Consider the following 17076-nt stretch of genomic DNA (forward strand, 5'->3'; position numbering starts at 1 on the left):
TTGGTTTCAGGTACCAAATCTAGGGAGTCTTGGGAACCTGACATTCCTATGATTTGTAGTAACTGGACCAGGGCTCCCTGCATCCGCCTTTCCTCAGGTCTGATTAAACCTCTCTCCCTAAGGGTTTGCAGGTATCTAGGTACATTACGGCCCCACTTTGATTTTTCTACAGCTGAATTTATGGCCAGAAAAGATCTTAGAAATATCTAGTCCAGTCACCTCTTTTGACAGATGAGGAAGACCACATGTACAACATGAATACATTTTGACATTCTCTTATACATGGCTCATCTCCCAAGGAATTTTTTTTAAGATATTTTTTAACTGGAGACACTATTAAATTGGCTAGAATTCATATAAACACATCCTCCCCACATTCTCTCTCTCCGGATCAGCTTTCTCAGAGATGGAAGATGCAACTTCTGAGACTGTTCAACACACGGGGCCTCTGTGCTTGTGCCAAAAGTCCAGCAGTGTCTGGAACTGCCATGGGGCAGCCCACTAAGGGAAAGCGTTTTGAGACAGACCGCCAGCTGCCTCTCATTCCGGGGGAATCTTTGGAAGAGAGCCAGCAAATAGTTGTGGCTTTGTGGACCTTCTTCAGGAGTCTTGTGGGGCTGGAATCTGGCCATTATTTGGTGAGAGATGGCAGGGCCTGGAAAAGGGGAATAGGAGGAGGAAGAAGGAAAATGAGACTTATGTAGAACAATGCACTTGAATTGTGAAGGTCACTGCCACCATAAAATAAGGAGCACACACTACATCTCACAACAGGACAGGATGACATCCCATTTCTGTCATTCACCTCCTCTCAGTTTCCAAATGTTTTTAATTATGCCAAGAAGGATAGCCCTTTTTTGAGAGATGGAGCATCCGGGGCAGGATGGGGGGATTGTTCCATCAATGGATTCAGTCTCACATCTCCTTTCTTCTTGGTGTGTAACTTTTGAAGGAAGAGCACATGTGGAAAAGCTATGAATCTGGTAAGGACACATAACTCATGAAAATATCATAGTTCCAGACACAACTGGCTTCACATAAGAAAAATCTTTCCAGGGTAAACATTTTGTTTAAGTATTAATCTTAAGTAAAGCAAGACACAAGAATAGAGTCCCCATAACAAAGAAAGGCAGCAAAGTCCTCAAGTAAGAGAATTAACATATCCTTCCTCAGACTGACAAACCCTACTGACAGAATGAGGGCCTTAGGTCCATGACCCCTAAGGTCTTTTATTTTTCAGATTTGATTCAGTGCCTTCAGCTATAGGGCATACAGACCCCAGCTTTTTTTTTTTTTTTAATTTATTTATTCATGAGAGACACACAGAGAGAGAGGCAGAGACATAGGCAGAGGGAGAAGCAGACTTCCTGCGGGGAGTCTGATGCAGTACTGGATCCCAGAGCCCCAGGATCATGACCTGAGCAGAAGGCAGATGCTCACCACTGAACCACCCAGGTGCCCCCAGACCCCAGCATTTAACAAGATTTTGCGTGCTTATTGATAGAAATAAATCTCCTGTTTTTGCATATTAAGGAGTTCTCAATATTTTTTCCTGGCATTATAAATTTGTCACCTTAAGAAAATCAGAACCAGGGCACCTGGTATAAATATATATAGCATGTCACATATATATGGCATGTAACAGATAAAAGTTAACACTGTCCAGTGCTTCTTTTTTTCTTTTTTTTTTAGTCCAGTGCTTTAATTTACCATAAATGTTCACCTACTCATCAGTGCCCAATCTCTAACAGTCATCAGGAAAATCCTACAGAGGGCCAGCTCATTTACTTACTGGGAATAATACAGCACAGTTTGTTCACTAATCAATTGTGTAATCACTCTCAGGTCAGGGAGGATACTTAACAAAAAAACAGTTTGATATCTCTCAGTACCAGGGATTTAAGTGAGAGAAAAACAGCTAATTGTAAAAGTTACAGAACAGAACCTATAAGGAAAGCTAAAAGAAACAAGTTACTTAACCAGGAAAAGACACAGCTGAAGAATGTTCTAATAAAGGTCTTCCTGCATGTGTGAAAAGCAGAAAAGGTGGTTGAGGAAAGGAAGAACAAGAGTAAAATAAGACTGATACATATAGTGATGTCAGGGATTCAACACTGTAACTGGGAACTGAGAAAGAGTTGTCTCCTTCCTTCCTCCCCTCCCCTCCCGTTTCTCTCTCCCTCCCCTCTCCTTGTCCTCCTCCCCTCCTCCCCTCTTCTCTCCCTCCCACACTCCCTCCTTTTTTCCCCTCCTCCTCTTCTCCTTCCTCCCCCCTCCCCTCCTCCCTTCCTTCCACAGAGCGCACCAGGTATGTACTCTCAACAAAACACTAGCCGGTACTGCCTCCGCAGTGGCCAGTCACCCATTTTCTCCTGATGGTTTCTATGGACTTTTATCTAAAGACAAAGGGACAAATAAGGAGTTATCTTACCCAAGATTCTTATCTTTTGAGGGAAGCAGAGCAGGGGAAAGTGAAACCGGAAAAGAGCAGTATTGAAACTGGGAAGAGTCACTGAGTAGGCTCTGAGGGGAAACTGCCCCTGGGTTACAGGTATGAAGCCATAGGGCAGGCTACATGTGGGTCTGGGAGAGGAAAGAAGACAAAAATAGACCACGAGTTTACATCTTTGGTCACATGTGTCTAAACTGATCCTAGCAGTATCAACAAATCACAACAAATAAATGATGATATTAAAATATAGGTATTGCCTGATTAGAAACTTTTTAAAATTTATACTCCTGCAGGGAGGGAAAAAAAAAAAGAATACCTTTGTTTTGATGGGGAGCCCTGGGTGGTCTCACATGTAGGTGGAGAATACAGCTGCATTTGGAGCACTATTTATGCTATTACAAAAAAGTTTACTTTTTCCTTTACAAAAGGAACACATGCTCATTATGTACAATTTGAGGAATGCATTGCCAATATTTTAGTGAATTTAAGATATGATTTGACGGACATTAGAAGGGTCTCTCCCCGTATATACCCTCTCCCAAGTCTCCCCCAAGAATGAAATTCTTTCATTAGACTCTTTCTTTGACTTAAAGTAAAAGTTCAGAATTAAAATCAAATATTGGGTTGGGAAGAAATACCATTAAATGTTACCTTGTTATCAATACCTTACCTTGAATTAGTTTATTAATTTAAGCCTGGAAAACGACCTCTAGGAACTTGACAGGCCACAGAGGCTTAGGCTGCTGAAGGGTCTCTGGGAGGAAGGAAGGAGCTGCATGCTGCCATGGGCTCAGCTGTGGCCTGCCCTGCTGAGGACCCAGTGGCTCTAGACAGCAAATATAATAAACAGTGTTTGACTGACATGGTGCTTCCAAACCCAGCAGCATCATGAACAGAGCTGCCTGTGAACCATAGGAGATAAAGCACTTTGGCTAGGACCATTTGCTTATCAGACCCTTAGGGGACTGAGCACACTTCTGAAGCCACTTAACAGATGTTCTCACAGCACACACTACATTAAGAAATGCTTGTGAGGTAGTTCAGAATTTCCATAAGGCTCTCTAAAGAGGATTTTGGAATTCTTTTCATAAGCATTTTGAAACACATTCCTCTTAAACTGACTCTTCCAAAGTATGTACGTACACACATGCCTGAGGAAATGCAGCCTCAAGAGGGAGCATTTCTGCAATGCACCGTCATCATCTTTGGTCTACAGAACACAAATTCCTCAAGTCCTTTTAGACGTACCTTTCTATTCTGGAAAAGGGCAGGTAGTCTTCCTTCTTATTGTCAAAATGTATTAACAGAAGGGCCTGGTAGGTTCTGACTCATCCTTCCTGAGGACAGCATTTCCCCTCCTTTGGCTTCTCCTCCTCCATTCTCTCTCTGACCCACATCCTCTCTGCTTGTTTTATTCTCATGCATATTTCCTTGTCCACCAACTGTGTATTCTCCTTTCCTACCTATGACGTAGGCCAGCACATGCCACCACAGTTTAGCCCCTTTAAGTGCCACTCAAGAAGCTAAATAAGAATTCCTGGAATCCCTGGGTGACTCAGCCATTTAGTGCCTGCCTTCAGCCCAGGGCGTGATCCTGGAGACCCAGGACTGAGTCCTGCGTTGGGCTCCCTGCATGTAGCCTGTTTCTCCCTCTGCTTGTGTCTCTGCCTCTCTCTGTCTCTCATGAATAAATAAATAAAATCTTAAAAAAAAAAAAAAAAAGAATTCCTACCTAGTGGCATTCTTCTGACCACACCTGATGATGCCCTCTCACCTCTACTTCAAACCCCTGAGATGAAACCAAACTGTCTGGGAGCGCTTCAAGTGGAGTGTGGGGTGGGGTTGGGGGTGTCTGTGGAGAGATTAGAAAGAGGGAATGTACCTTTATTATAATAACAACAGTGAACACTTATGAAGCACTTAGTGTGTTCCAAACCCTGCTCTCCATGCTTGACATTTATGTGAAGCTCCATAATTAAATATTACTTTTTCGGCAGCATACTTCAAAGCAGAAAAGAGATTAGGCTCCATGTCCAAACCCTATCGTTTATAATGACCTGCATGAAGTAATTTAGAGGAGAACCTCTTCCCAACCATTGACATGTTACTATGTATGCAAATAAATATATACAGATATATATATATATAAAGATATATAGATCACAAAATATTAAAAGAAAATGGCTAAAGGTAGAGAAAAATAATACTAAGAAAAATGTGTTAAATACTTGACTGAAGTTGTATTTCTTTATATGTAGACCCTCTGGGTGGGGGGGCTTCCTTCTCTCTGTACTATAACAAAAGGCCTTAAAGTAAAACAAGAGATTCTTCAGGAAGAGATGAAAAAAGAGTAATAATTCAACAACTAGCTTTTTATTTATTTATTTTTTAAAGATTTTATTTATTTATTCATGAGAGACATAGAGGCATACAGGCAGAGGGAGAAGCAGGCTCCACGCAGGAAGCCCGACGTGGGACTTGATCCCGGGACTCCAGGATCACACCCTGGGCGGAAGGCAGGGGCCAAACCGTTGAGCCACCCAGGGATCCCCAACAATTAGCTTTTTAAATTCAATTTATAATTTATCCAGAACATTTATTTATACTATCTTACTGGTCACCATTACAACCCTATGAGGCAGATACCACTTACATAATGCTCACTTCACAGATTAAGAAAATTGAGGTTTGTAACTGTCAGACTACACACCAAGTATTTCAGTTTTCTACTGCTGTGTAGCAATCCACTCCAAAATTTACTGGCTTAAAAAAACAATTTATAATTATTCATGGCTCTGCAGGTCAACCAGGTTGGTTGGGTAGTTCTTCTGGTCCACAAAGCATCAACTGGGAGGTTGGCTGAGGCTGGAACAACCGAGATGGACTCACTCTCATGGTCAGCCATGGGCAAGGCACCTCAGTTCTCCTCCACTTGGTCTTTCATCCTCCAAGACTTCTCTTCTCATGATCTCTTTAGTAGGATAGCCCAGATTTCTTTCTTTATATAGTAGGACTTCCAGAAGGACAAAAATCGAAACTGCCAGGTCCCTTAAGGCTAGGTTTGGAAGTCACACAGAATTACTGCCACTGGCTTCCACCAGTCAAAGCAAGTCACGGTCAACCAGATTCAAGGGGAAGGAAATAGATTCAGTCTGGTTGATGGAGAAGCCACACACATGCACAGGAATGGGAAGAACTGTGGGCAGCTATCCTTGCAGATAACCTACCACACTATGAGGAGCATAGCTGGGACTTAGGAAGATCAGTAAGAATGCCATTACATTCAAGTCTGGGGTTATGCTTTCATCACAGACACATACACAGGTGCAGGGCCATAGTTCCCCACCTGCTCTCAGGTGGCACTGGCATCATTGCAACTATGCCCTAATGAATCATTTGTTTGGAAGGCAGAGACGAAACAGGACCCATACATAACTGTTGATTTGACTTTATCTGCCTGATGCTAATGTTCTCAGAAAGGGCTTTGAGAGCAAGGTGTGAGGTGACAAATGACTGGCTGAGCAATGGTTACTTGATGATGAATGTTAATGGCAAAGAGCCACTTGACAGCAGAAATCCTGGGAAGAAGGTTGTCTAGATGACTAATGCACAGCCTTATTGAATTTTTCAGCTTGAAAGCACATTTTAGCAATCACCTCTAACAAATCCTCTCCTTTGACAGACACATTGTCACAGGTGGGATTCTTTTAGACATGACACTCTTTTTTTAAAAAAAAGATTTTAGGGGATCCCTGGGTGGTGCAGCGGTTTGGCGCCTGCCTTTGGCCCAGGGTGCGATCCTGGAGACCCGGGATCAAATCCCACGTCAGGCTCCCGGTGCATGGAGCCTGCTTCTCCCTCTGCCTATGTCTCTGCACCTCTCTCTCTCTGTGTGACTATCATAAAAAAAAAAAAAAAAAAAAGATTTTATTTATTTATCCATCACACACACACACACACAGAGGCAGAGACACAGGCATGAGAAGCAGGCTCCATGCAGGGAACCTGATGCAGGACTCGATCTGGGGACTCCAGGATCATGCCCTGAGCCAAAGGCAGGCGCTAAACTGCTAAGCCACCCAGGGATCCCCTAGGCATGACACTCTTGCGATGCCAACTCACCTAACATACCCACTCATTCTGGTCCCAGCTGATCCCAGCTGCCTTCCAGGTGTTTAATGTGTCTCCACAGTTAAACTGGACAGGACAACAGGAAGAAAGTCATAGAAGAGAAAGTCTATGGGCTGGGGGTGGTGCTGGGACTAATTTAAGAATTATTAAAGTAATGAATACGAAATGAATATTTTTAAAGAACCTCCTAAAAATCTGTTCCTATTCCTCCTTACTTAAAAAGGATGGCTTAAATAAATAAATAAAATAAAATAAAAAGGATGGCTTTGTTTTTGCTTTCCTATAATTCAGTAGATTCTGCAGAAGAATCTGAGGCTCGAAGCAGATAGATGGTTGTGGTTTCCTTGATAAAGTGTCACTCTGCTAGTTGAATATCAGTTATAATAAAACCCTAAGGAAGACTAATTGAACAAAACATTTTAAATTATTTTAACTATGTAAATAACTTCAAAGAAAGAAGCATCAACAAAAATTATATGGAGAGCATATAAATTCAAAAAGATGCTCCTACATCATCCTCATTAACTGGAAGTACTGAAGTTTGCTCTATGAGAAGGACAAACATGCTATTATGCAGAATATACTAAAAATATTAATCTGAGATTAATAATATGCACCTGCGCATGTAGATTCATACACTAAATAGTATCAAGCAAACAATAACTGACTGAAATGAATTACACCTTGAGGATGTACACATACACATGCTCAGAGGTGTCACCTCATCCTCTGCCATCTGTCCATGGTCTCCAGAGTAAAATCCAAACTCTTTCCTAAACACACCCCGTCTTTCATGCCCCCTACCTCCCAACTTTTGCCTCCTCTCTCTACGCTGCCACAGCTCCAGTCCTACTGGACTTCTTGCACGCACACACACATACACACACACACACACACACCCAGCACTGCAATCCCACTCTCATTCTTTATCCTGTATTTGGAAAAGCCTTCCTCGTGCCCAGCACTCAGCTCAGCTGATGCTGCATGCCAGTGGCTCCAGCCTGCAAGGGCACCTGCCCTCCTGCATAGCTTTCCTTACCTGCATGTCCACCCTTCCCTGGACTGAGGCTCCTCAAGGACAGAGGTGGCATCTTTTATTTTGCCTTCTCACCACCACTGCCACCCTCCACCCACACATGGTAAGGATTCAATAAATATTATTTAGCAAATAAGGTCAGGGGTCTGCTATAATTAATATAATTTACATGATAGGCACTCAGAATAAATTTCCACACATAATCCTCACAGCAGCCCTCTGAGGTGGAAAGTACAGGTCTCCAAGTTACTTAGAGTTCGATATAGTTTGAATTTTAGGAAGGCAATGTGTTGTAATGGGAAGTGTGCATAATACCCCCAGAGAGATTTGGGTGGCACTGATAATCATACACCTGTAATCAACAACCAGAGGCACCTGGGGAATCAGCGGTTGAGCGGCTGCCTTCTGCTCAGGGCATGATCCCAGGTCCTGGGATCCAGTCCCACATGGGGCTCTACGTCTGTGGGGAGCCTACGTCTCCCTCTGCCTGTGTCTCTACCTCTCTCTGTGTATCTCTCATGAATAAATGAATAAAATCTTTTTTTAAAAAAAATCAATAACCAAACAAACAGCCACAGATCTGAACAATCACACTAAGTGATATAAATAAAGACTATAAGTACTCTGGTCTGTTCAGGGTCAAATTTTGCTTCCTAGTGAGTTTGCAGCAACCTTATGGAAAAGCTAGTAAGTTTTAAAGCTTTTTGGATTTCAGAAATACTAACAAAGGAGCATGGTGCTGCACAATGGTCCCTATACATTTTAGAAATGAAGAAAAAGGCAGAGAAAGGTTAAGTAACCTACACAGCGAAAAAACTAGAATCCAATGCCCAACTCCAGAACCTATGCTTAAAACCTGTAAAAAGGTTACAATGATGTAGCATTTGGTACACACAAAATAATATAGGTGACATCTGTAAATTAATGCCTACAAACTAAAATAATAAAATAAAATTAACCTGCTACCCAACTTACATAGATGAATCCTGATCTTTACCACTGCCTCCTTTGGGTACAACACCCCAGGGCAGGCGAAGGCTGAGTTATTTATGACTGTTACACAGGCTGAATTTTAATGATTTTGAATGTCAGGTTCCTGGGTGGGGCCCAGGAGATCAAGTGTTTGTAGCTGAAGTTATTTCTAGCTTTTCATCATTGCCACAGGTAGATTTGGGGAATGGCTTAAATGAAAAGAACCCTGTTTCCATTGGAGATGCTAACAATCAGGAGGCAGGTAAGAGGTTCAAGATTGAGGCCTTTGACACGTCCTCAGAGGCACCTTTTCAGTGTGTTTCCCTCAGTGGAAGAGCCACAGGCACTCTCTCTTAGGTGTGCTCACTTTCTATTAAACTAATATTTGCATTGATCTCTTTCCCTGGGCATTTTTCTCATCAGCATTCTTTCCTCTTTTCTTTCTCTTTCCCCTGACACACATAAGACACAGACTGCATCAGTGGCTCACCCCCAGCTGACAGGAGAACTTCCAGCAATAAGGATAATGGCTTCACCCCCATTAAAAGCTGACAGAGGAATGTGGGAGCCAGCACACTGCTCCAGGCTCCCCTAATAGCCTCACCCTCTACATTGTAAGCATTGTGCCCACGGAGCTGCAAAAGAGAGAATCATTTTTAAGCCTCTGTTTCTTCTAAATGTAGCTTGTCCCATCTGAGCAGAATTTGGGAGACAGATATATAGCTTGCTGCTTTACTTGTGGCTGCTGCTACTCCAAGGACGATGGCCTGTGCACCTGCGGCATCTGCAACAAACACCTGGGAGCTTGCTAGAAATGCAGAGGGACACCTGGGTGGCTCAGTGGGTTAAGGGGCTGACTCTTAATCTCAGCTCAGTTCTTGATCTCAGAGTCATGAGTTCAAGCCCCATGCTGCGTGTGGAGCCTCTTTTAAAAAAAAAAGAGAGAGAGAGAAGGGAGGATGGAAGGAAGGCAAAGAAAAGAAAAGCCAAATCTCAGGTCCCACACCAGAACTGCAGAGTCAGAGTCTGCAGTTTAATAATACCCCTAAATGATTTCTATGCACACTGAAATTTAAGAAGTACTGATTTCTGGAACTTTATCACATTTATTTTATTTTATTTAAGAAACACAGTAATTATGATAAGCCAAGTACTCCTAAAAACAGTAACTCACTTTTCAAATAGTAATTCGTTTCCCATTCTCAACAACCTTATTTATAATAATAGAAAAGATAGGTACTATTGTACCCCTGTTGTACAGATCAGGAAACTTAGGGATGAAAGTGTTAAATACTTATCTAAAGTCACACAGCTTATATATGATGGAGTCAGGATTAGGACTCCAGAATCCATTCTGAACATCACAATTCTACACTACCTGCTTCTTGGATACAAGGAATAATCAGAACAGTCATTAAAGCCTGGACACACACACACACACACACACACACAAAGCCTGGACACTTTGCATCAGAAAAAAACACCCAGCATTGTCTACAACAGCAACTATTCTGGAAGCTACAGATTACAGTAGAATCCCAAAGAGATCCTTTGCTCCAAAAAGATTCTTAATTCGGGAAGGGCTGCTAGAAGCAAACTTCTTTCCATGAATCAGGCATCCAAGATAAGCAGGAGTGAGAGCTTACTAAACAGAGGGGGGCATACAACTAAATAAACAAAAATGATCACTTTACTGATACAGTTAAAAATGTTTTTAGTAATGAAGGTCAGTCTGAATGATAAAGTAAAAACACTGAACCCATACGCATGAGAACCTTCCCCTGTTAATGCCCACATAGGCATTAGAAACTGAGAGGAATAAACATGATTTAAAAACTGGTACTCTTGGGATCCCTGGGTGGCGCAGTGGTTTAGCGCCTGCCTTTGGCCCAGGGCGCGATCCTGGAGACCCAGGATCGAATCCCACGTCGGGCTCCCGGTGCATGGAGCCTGCTTCTCCCTCTGCCTGTGTCTCTGCCTCTCTCTCTCACTGTGTGCCTATCATAAAAAAAAAAAAAAAAAAAAAAAAAACTGGTACTCTTGGGGCAACTGGGTAGCTCAGTGGTTGAGTGTCTGCCTTTTGCTCAGGTCATGATCCCGGGGTCCAGGGATCAAGTCCCACATTGGGCTTCCTGCGGCGGGGGGGAGCCTGCTTCTCCCTCTGCCTGTGTCTCTGCCCCTCTCTCTGCGAATACATGAATATATAAATTAAAAATCTTAAAAAAAAAAACAAAACTGGCACTCTTCTTGCTGGATTTGTCAAAGTAAGGCCAAAGTACTTTAAAACTAGTTGCAGACCAGTCATAGAGCTGGGCCTCTGGCCTTCTGGAATTGTCCATGTGGTGATAAGACTTAAGCTGACCCAGCCATTCACCCACTTTCTACTTCTCTTGCCTCCTTTTATTTTATTTTTTTAATTTAATTTAATTATTATTTTTTAATTGGAGTTCAATTTGCCAACATATAGCATATCACCCAGTGCTCATCCCGTCAAGTGCCCCCCTCAGTGCCCATCACCCAGTCACCCCCACCCACCTCCCTTTCCACCACCCTTTGTTTGTTTCCCAGAGTTAGGAGTCTCTCATGTTCTGTCACCCTCACTGATATTTTCACTCATTTTCTCTCCTTTCCCCTTTATTCCCTTTTACTATTTTTTATATTCCCCAAATGAATGAGACCATATAATGTTTGTCCTTCTCCGATTGACTTCACTCAGCATAATACCCTCCAGTTCCATCCACATCAAAGCAAATGGTGGGTATTTGTCATTTCTAATGTCTTGCCTCCTTTTAAAACACCTCACAGCTCTGTTCTCAAATCTGGGCACAGACTTGGGCTTTCCTGGTTGCCTGTTTCATAGTCTCAAGCACAGTGCTCAGCAGAAATGGTGGGAAAAGCACCTCAGGCTGCACTCATTTCCTGAAGCCTCCAGAATAGTAGATATTACCTGAATCAAAACAACATCTTTAATATATTTGGAAATATCATTAACAGTGTTGGATAGCTATTAGCACAGAATCTTTGCATTTACTCAATCCTGAGTTCAGGTGGTATATACAAAAGATAAAGGGCAGTTTTATCAGATCTTCTCCATCAACTCTAGAAAAACCTAGAAACTTCTCAAACAGGATACTTTTTATGCTTATGGAAATAAATTGCTTATGCAAATTTTTAAAAAGTGTGTGCCAGTTATGCAAAAATGTACCTTTTTGGTTTCATTCTAAGTAAAAGGGAACTACATTGATTCTCGCCACAAATATTTACTGCATACCTACAATGTGCCAGGTTACTGAGCCAGGACTGAGCATTCAGTGGTGAACAAAAACAGGCACAGTCCTTGTTTTCATGGAGTTCGTGGTTGAGTGTGCCAGAAAGACATTAATCAAGAATTCCCACAAATAAACATATTACAAACTTAAATAAATGCTCTGGAGGCAAGGAAGATGAGAGGACCAAGGAAGGCTGAAAGACTGACCCTGGAGCTGAGCACACAAGTTCAGGAATAGCTGGATGTATTCAGCTGCATGAGAATCAAAAGGGAATTGAGAGCAGAATGCACTGGAGAAATTGACATTCAAAGACTAGAGGGGCACCTGGCTGGCTCAGTAGAGAGAACACATGACTCTTGATCTCAGGTTGTGAATTCGAGCCCCACATTAAGTGTAGAGATTACTTAAATAAATAAAACTTAAAAAAAAAAAAAAAAAGATTAGAGTGGTTGCTAGACGGAGAGCCAGGAAGAGAGAGAACAAGATGAGGCAAGAGAGGAAGGAGGGGGCAGAACCATGCAGGCCTTTATTGGCCAAGTTGAAGTTTTTGCCTCACTTGGAGGAATTTAAACAGGGGCCATATGAGCAGACTGGCATTTCAAAAAGAACTCTCTGGCTATCGTGTGAAGACTGGATTGGAGGAGGGCCCAAAAAGACACAGAAGTCAGCTAGGAATATTTCAGTCCTCCAAGTTTAGAGAGAATTAGGGTGGGAGTAATAAAGATGGAAAATAGTAGGACTTGGTGATGAAATGAATATGGGAGATGGTGAGGGTGTCAAAAATGATGGCAAGATTTCTCCTGGCTTCTGTATGTGGGTGCATAGTCATCACATTCACTGAGATAGCAAAACTGGAAGATTAGATTTGGTGGTAGGAGATCATAAGTCCAACATTGGACCTGTGGATTTCAAGATGTTTTAGAAATATCTGGTGGGAGATGATAGTTAGGCAGTTGAGATAAGCAGGAGTCCCTTGGTTATGCAAGTCTGAGGCTCCAAAGAGAAGTCTGAGCTAGACACGTTTGGTCTACAAAGACAAGTGAAACTGTGGAGGCCAAGAAAAATTAAGGCCATCCCACCTAAAGTTTAGCATTAGCACAAGTACAGCCATCTTAGGCCCCTGTGAATAAGAGCTGAACTTTACAGGAAAAACTACAGAATGTCCTCGGCAGGGAATCCCAAATCAGAAAGACAACAGAGCCCACAACCGTGGTAGAAAGTCCCATATTAGAATGAGAACAGAGCTCAATGCCCTTGAAAGCCCCATATCAGAATGTAAACAGAACTTGAGAAATTCCTCCACCCCTTCTGAAAATCCCCTAGACCAACCTATAAAAAACCCAGCTGTAACCCACATCGGGGTCCAAGTCGCTGCTCCGCTGTGTCGGGTATACTTGGACCCAAGCTCAAGCTTGCTAATAAACCCTCGTGCGCTTGCATCGGTGTCGGCTCCTTGGTGGTTTCTTGGATTCGCAATCTTGGGCACAACACATGCCCATAGAGTTTGTCATATTTTTGGCTGAAAATCAGTCTAATCAAAATGGAAAATGCCAGGCAGGAAAAAATACACAAATAGGAATACAAAGAATTATTCTGATTCCAGCTTCTTAGCAAAAATTAAACAATATTATGCTTTATTTCTTAAAAATTGGTATTTTTCATTTAATTTTGTTAATATGTTGAATCATATTAATTTTCTAATGTTAAACCAAATGCAACCAAACTTGCATTTAAGAGACAAACCCAACATAGTCAAAATACGTGATATTTATTATTGATGTTAGTTTCCTAGTGTTTTGTCTAGGATTTTTGCATCTCTGTTCAAAAGTAAAATTGGCCTTATAACTTTTCTTTCTTATACTAGCCTTGTCACATTTTGGTATTAAAATTATGTGTGTTTGGGGAGTCCGGGTGGCTCAGCGGTTTAGCGCCTGCCTTCAGCCCAGGGTGTGATCCTGGAGACCCAGGATCGAGTCCCACATCAGGCTCCCTGCATGGAGCCTGCTTCTCCCTCTGCCTGTGTCTCTGCCTCTCTCTCTCTCTCTCTGTGTCTCTCATGAATAAATAAATAAAATCTTTTAAAAAATAAAATAAAATAAAATAAAATTATGTGTGTTTATATGAGACTGGAATTATTTGTTTTTGAATATTAGGCAGACCTTGCCAGTGAAGCTGCCTGGGCCTAGAGTGTTCCTTGTGGACATTTTTTTAATTATTGTTTTAATTTCATTTTTAGTTATAGAACTATTCAGATTTTACATTCCTTAATAATAACTGCCTAGAGCGAAATGGAAAAGTTGAGGCCTTGAGAAATCCTGGTCCTCAATAGCCAAAGAGAAGGGATGAGCCTGCAAAATGAGATAGAAAAGGAAGAGCCACAGCAGTGGGGGAAAAGCAAGGGGACTGTGGGTCATGGGATCTGGGAAAGAGGGTGCTTCCAGAGGCCAAAATAGTCAACACAATACAATTGACCACTGAGAAGGGATATAAGGCAAGGACTGGAAATACCTATTTTATTTACTGACAAGAAGACCACTGGTAGACTTAGCACCATTTCCATGGAGTGATCATATGTATCAATATGTATCAATGATCATATGGATCAATGAGGGGGACAGATGTGAGAATTGAATGGGCAGAGGAGTTTATGGGAAGTAAGAAAATGGAAGAAGTACAATCTTTCAGAATTAAGCAGGAAACGCTCACTCAGACTAATACCCAAAGGCCTTACAATAACCTACAAGGTTGTAAAATCTGCCTCCTTACTTGTCTTTTTACCACTCTTCCCTTTCTCACTCTAACCACACTGACCTCCTTATTCTTTAAATGTACCAGCTTCCCTCTCGTGGCTTTTGTATTTGCTGTTCTTTCAATTAGGAACCTATTTATCCTCATAAATAAAAGACTATTCCCTAATTCTTCAAGTCTTCACTCAAAAATTATTTTCTCAGTGAAGTCTCCTCTACTTTATTTAATGCTGAAGTTAACCTCCCACCCTTCTCTATTATTTGGTATTTCTCACCATCTGACAGGTCATATTTTGTTTTCATGTTTACTATTTATCTCATTCCCCTACCCCCCAGAGAAAGAATGTTAAGTTTCTTGAGAGCAGAGAATTTTGTCTCTTTTGCTCATTGCTATACTCACAGTGCTTAGAAGAGTGTATATCACATAGAATACACTCAATAAATATGTGCTGAATGAATAAAATATTTGAACAAATCAAAAAAGTAGCTTAAATATATATAATACCATCAGTTATCAACTAGAAAAAAAAATTTCTTAAAAGCTCCACTCATGATAACCAAAAATATTTGGAAGGAAAGATAGAAACAAAACAAAAAAATAAGTCATAAATATGAGAAAAACCAGTGGCTGACAATTGGCTTACTGAGATACCAATTCTTTCTAAAAAAACTTTAGAAATGTATCACAATTCCAGTTAAAGTTCAATGGAATTTCTAAAGTTCTTTTGGGAGGAAAAAATGCCTGAAAACAGCCAAGATGGCTTTTTAGGGAGGGCAGGGGAAGGTGCTCAGGAGAGACGATGAAGGAAGGCAATTCATGTGAAATACTGAACAATATTATAAAGTAACAGTATTAATACAAGAACATGGAGATCAATAAAAGAAAATGTAGGATCATAATCAAATGCAAATATATATTTTAAAGTCAGTACACAATAAAATGGGTACTTTCAAATCAATAGGGAAAGGACAGATTCATTAAATGGGATTAGGACAATTTACTAACCATTTGGGGGAAAATGATGTTTCCTATCATGTAAACTATATGCACATAAATTCAAAGGGATTAGGTATTTAATTACAAAATGAACCCATAAGATAGCTATAAGAAAATAATATCAGTACTTATGTCCTGAGTTCATTAGAGCCTTAGCATGGGCAAAAGTAAAAGAAGAAAGTGACAGATTTGGATCCATTAAAATTTAAAACTTGGGGATCCCTGGGTGGCTCAGCGGTTTAGCACCTGCCTTCGGCTCAGGGCATGATCCTGGAGTTCCAGGATCGAGACCCAGAATCAAATCCCGCATTGGGCTGCCTGCATTCTTCCTCTGCCTGTGTCTCTGCCTCTCTCTGTCTCTCTCTGTCTCTCTCTGTCTCTCATGAATAAATAAAATCTTTAAAAAAAATTTTAACTTATATTTTGCGAAAGATAACACAAATTTTAAAAGAAAGCAAAAACTAGGGGAAAACATTTACAACCTGACAAAAGACTAATGTCCCTGATACATAAAGACTTCTTATAAATCAAAAAGAAAAACACAAATTTCCTAATGGAAAAAAATGAGCAAAGAGAAAATTCACAAATTAGAAATACAAGTAGTCAATAAATTAGTGAAAAACTATTACCCCATGAATACTTTTATTTATTTATTCAGTTTCTATTAAATGTTGGGCACTGAGGTTACAAAGACAAAAAAAAAAGCATAGTCTCTGCCTTAACTATATTTAGTATGGAAAGGCAGGAAATGGAAACAGTAAAAATATGAAATGTGAGCATAGCTAGCCTAGAAGTGTGTGTAACGTCCTGAGGCATCAGGTAAGTCTCCAGAGAAATTGCTGTGTGAGAACAGAGTCTAGGAAATAATAAGGTGTTCATCGGGTAGATGAAAGGCACTTAACAGAAGGAGTTGTGTGTGCAAAGCATGATGCTTGGAACAGCTGGGCAGGCGTACTGGATGGCGGACTGTGGCAGGTCATGCTGGACAGAGATATAGTTACTGTACCAGATGGCCAACGGCCTTAAAATAAATGCCCCTGGAAGGAGTCCAAACATATCCTTAAGAAATAGACAACTGTTGAAGGATTTCAAAGAAGAGCTTCCTGCTTAGTTATAGAAAAATGTTAGAGAAAAATGACTTTGGTTTCCATGGAGAGAGGCCTGGATGGGCTAAGCCTACAGATTAGGACACTAGGACAGTAACTGTGATTAGGAATGAAGGAATTTAGGGAACAAGAAGGTAGAGGAGGATGAGGGACACTATTTGCTTATAAAAATATAAAACTGCTATCAGGGACCCCTGGGTGGCTCAGCGGTTAAGTGTCTGCTTTCGGCTCAGGTCCTGATCCCAGGGTCCTGGGATAGAGTCCCACATCGGGCTCCCTGTATGGATCCTGCTTCTCCCTCTGCCTATGTCTCTGTCTCTCTCTGTGTGTCTCTCATGAATAACTAAATAAAATCTTAAAAAAAAA

At 41.2% G+C, this 17076-nt stretch overlaps 1 long non-coding RNA gene across 1 annotated transcript; it reads right to left on the reverse strand.

Annotated features, from left to right (window-relative positions):
• Positions 1-265: 265 nt before the first annotated feature.
• On the reverse strand, positions 266-4306 carry LOC125754913 (uncharacterized). The gene is made up of 4 exons (XR_007410042.1): positions 4185-4306; positions 3123-3278; positions 2432-2583; positions 266-655 (listed from the first exon to the last, which is right to left on the reverse strand). It is a non-coding gene; the product is annotated as an uncharacterized LOC125754913 (long non-coding RNA).
• Positions 4307-17076: the final 12770 nt, after the last annotated feature.

The sequence above is a fragment of the Canis lupus genome, chromosome 4 (genome assembly GCF_003254725.2).
Source record: "Canis lupus dingo isolate Sandy chromosome 4, ASM325472v2, whole genome shotgun sequence".
NCBI classification, from domain to species: Eukaryota; Metazoa; Chordata; class Mammalia; order Carnivora; family Canidae; genus Canis; species Canis lupus.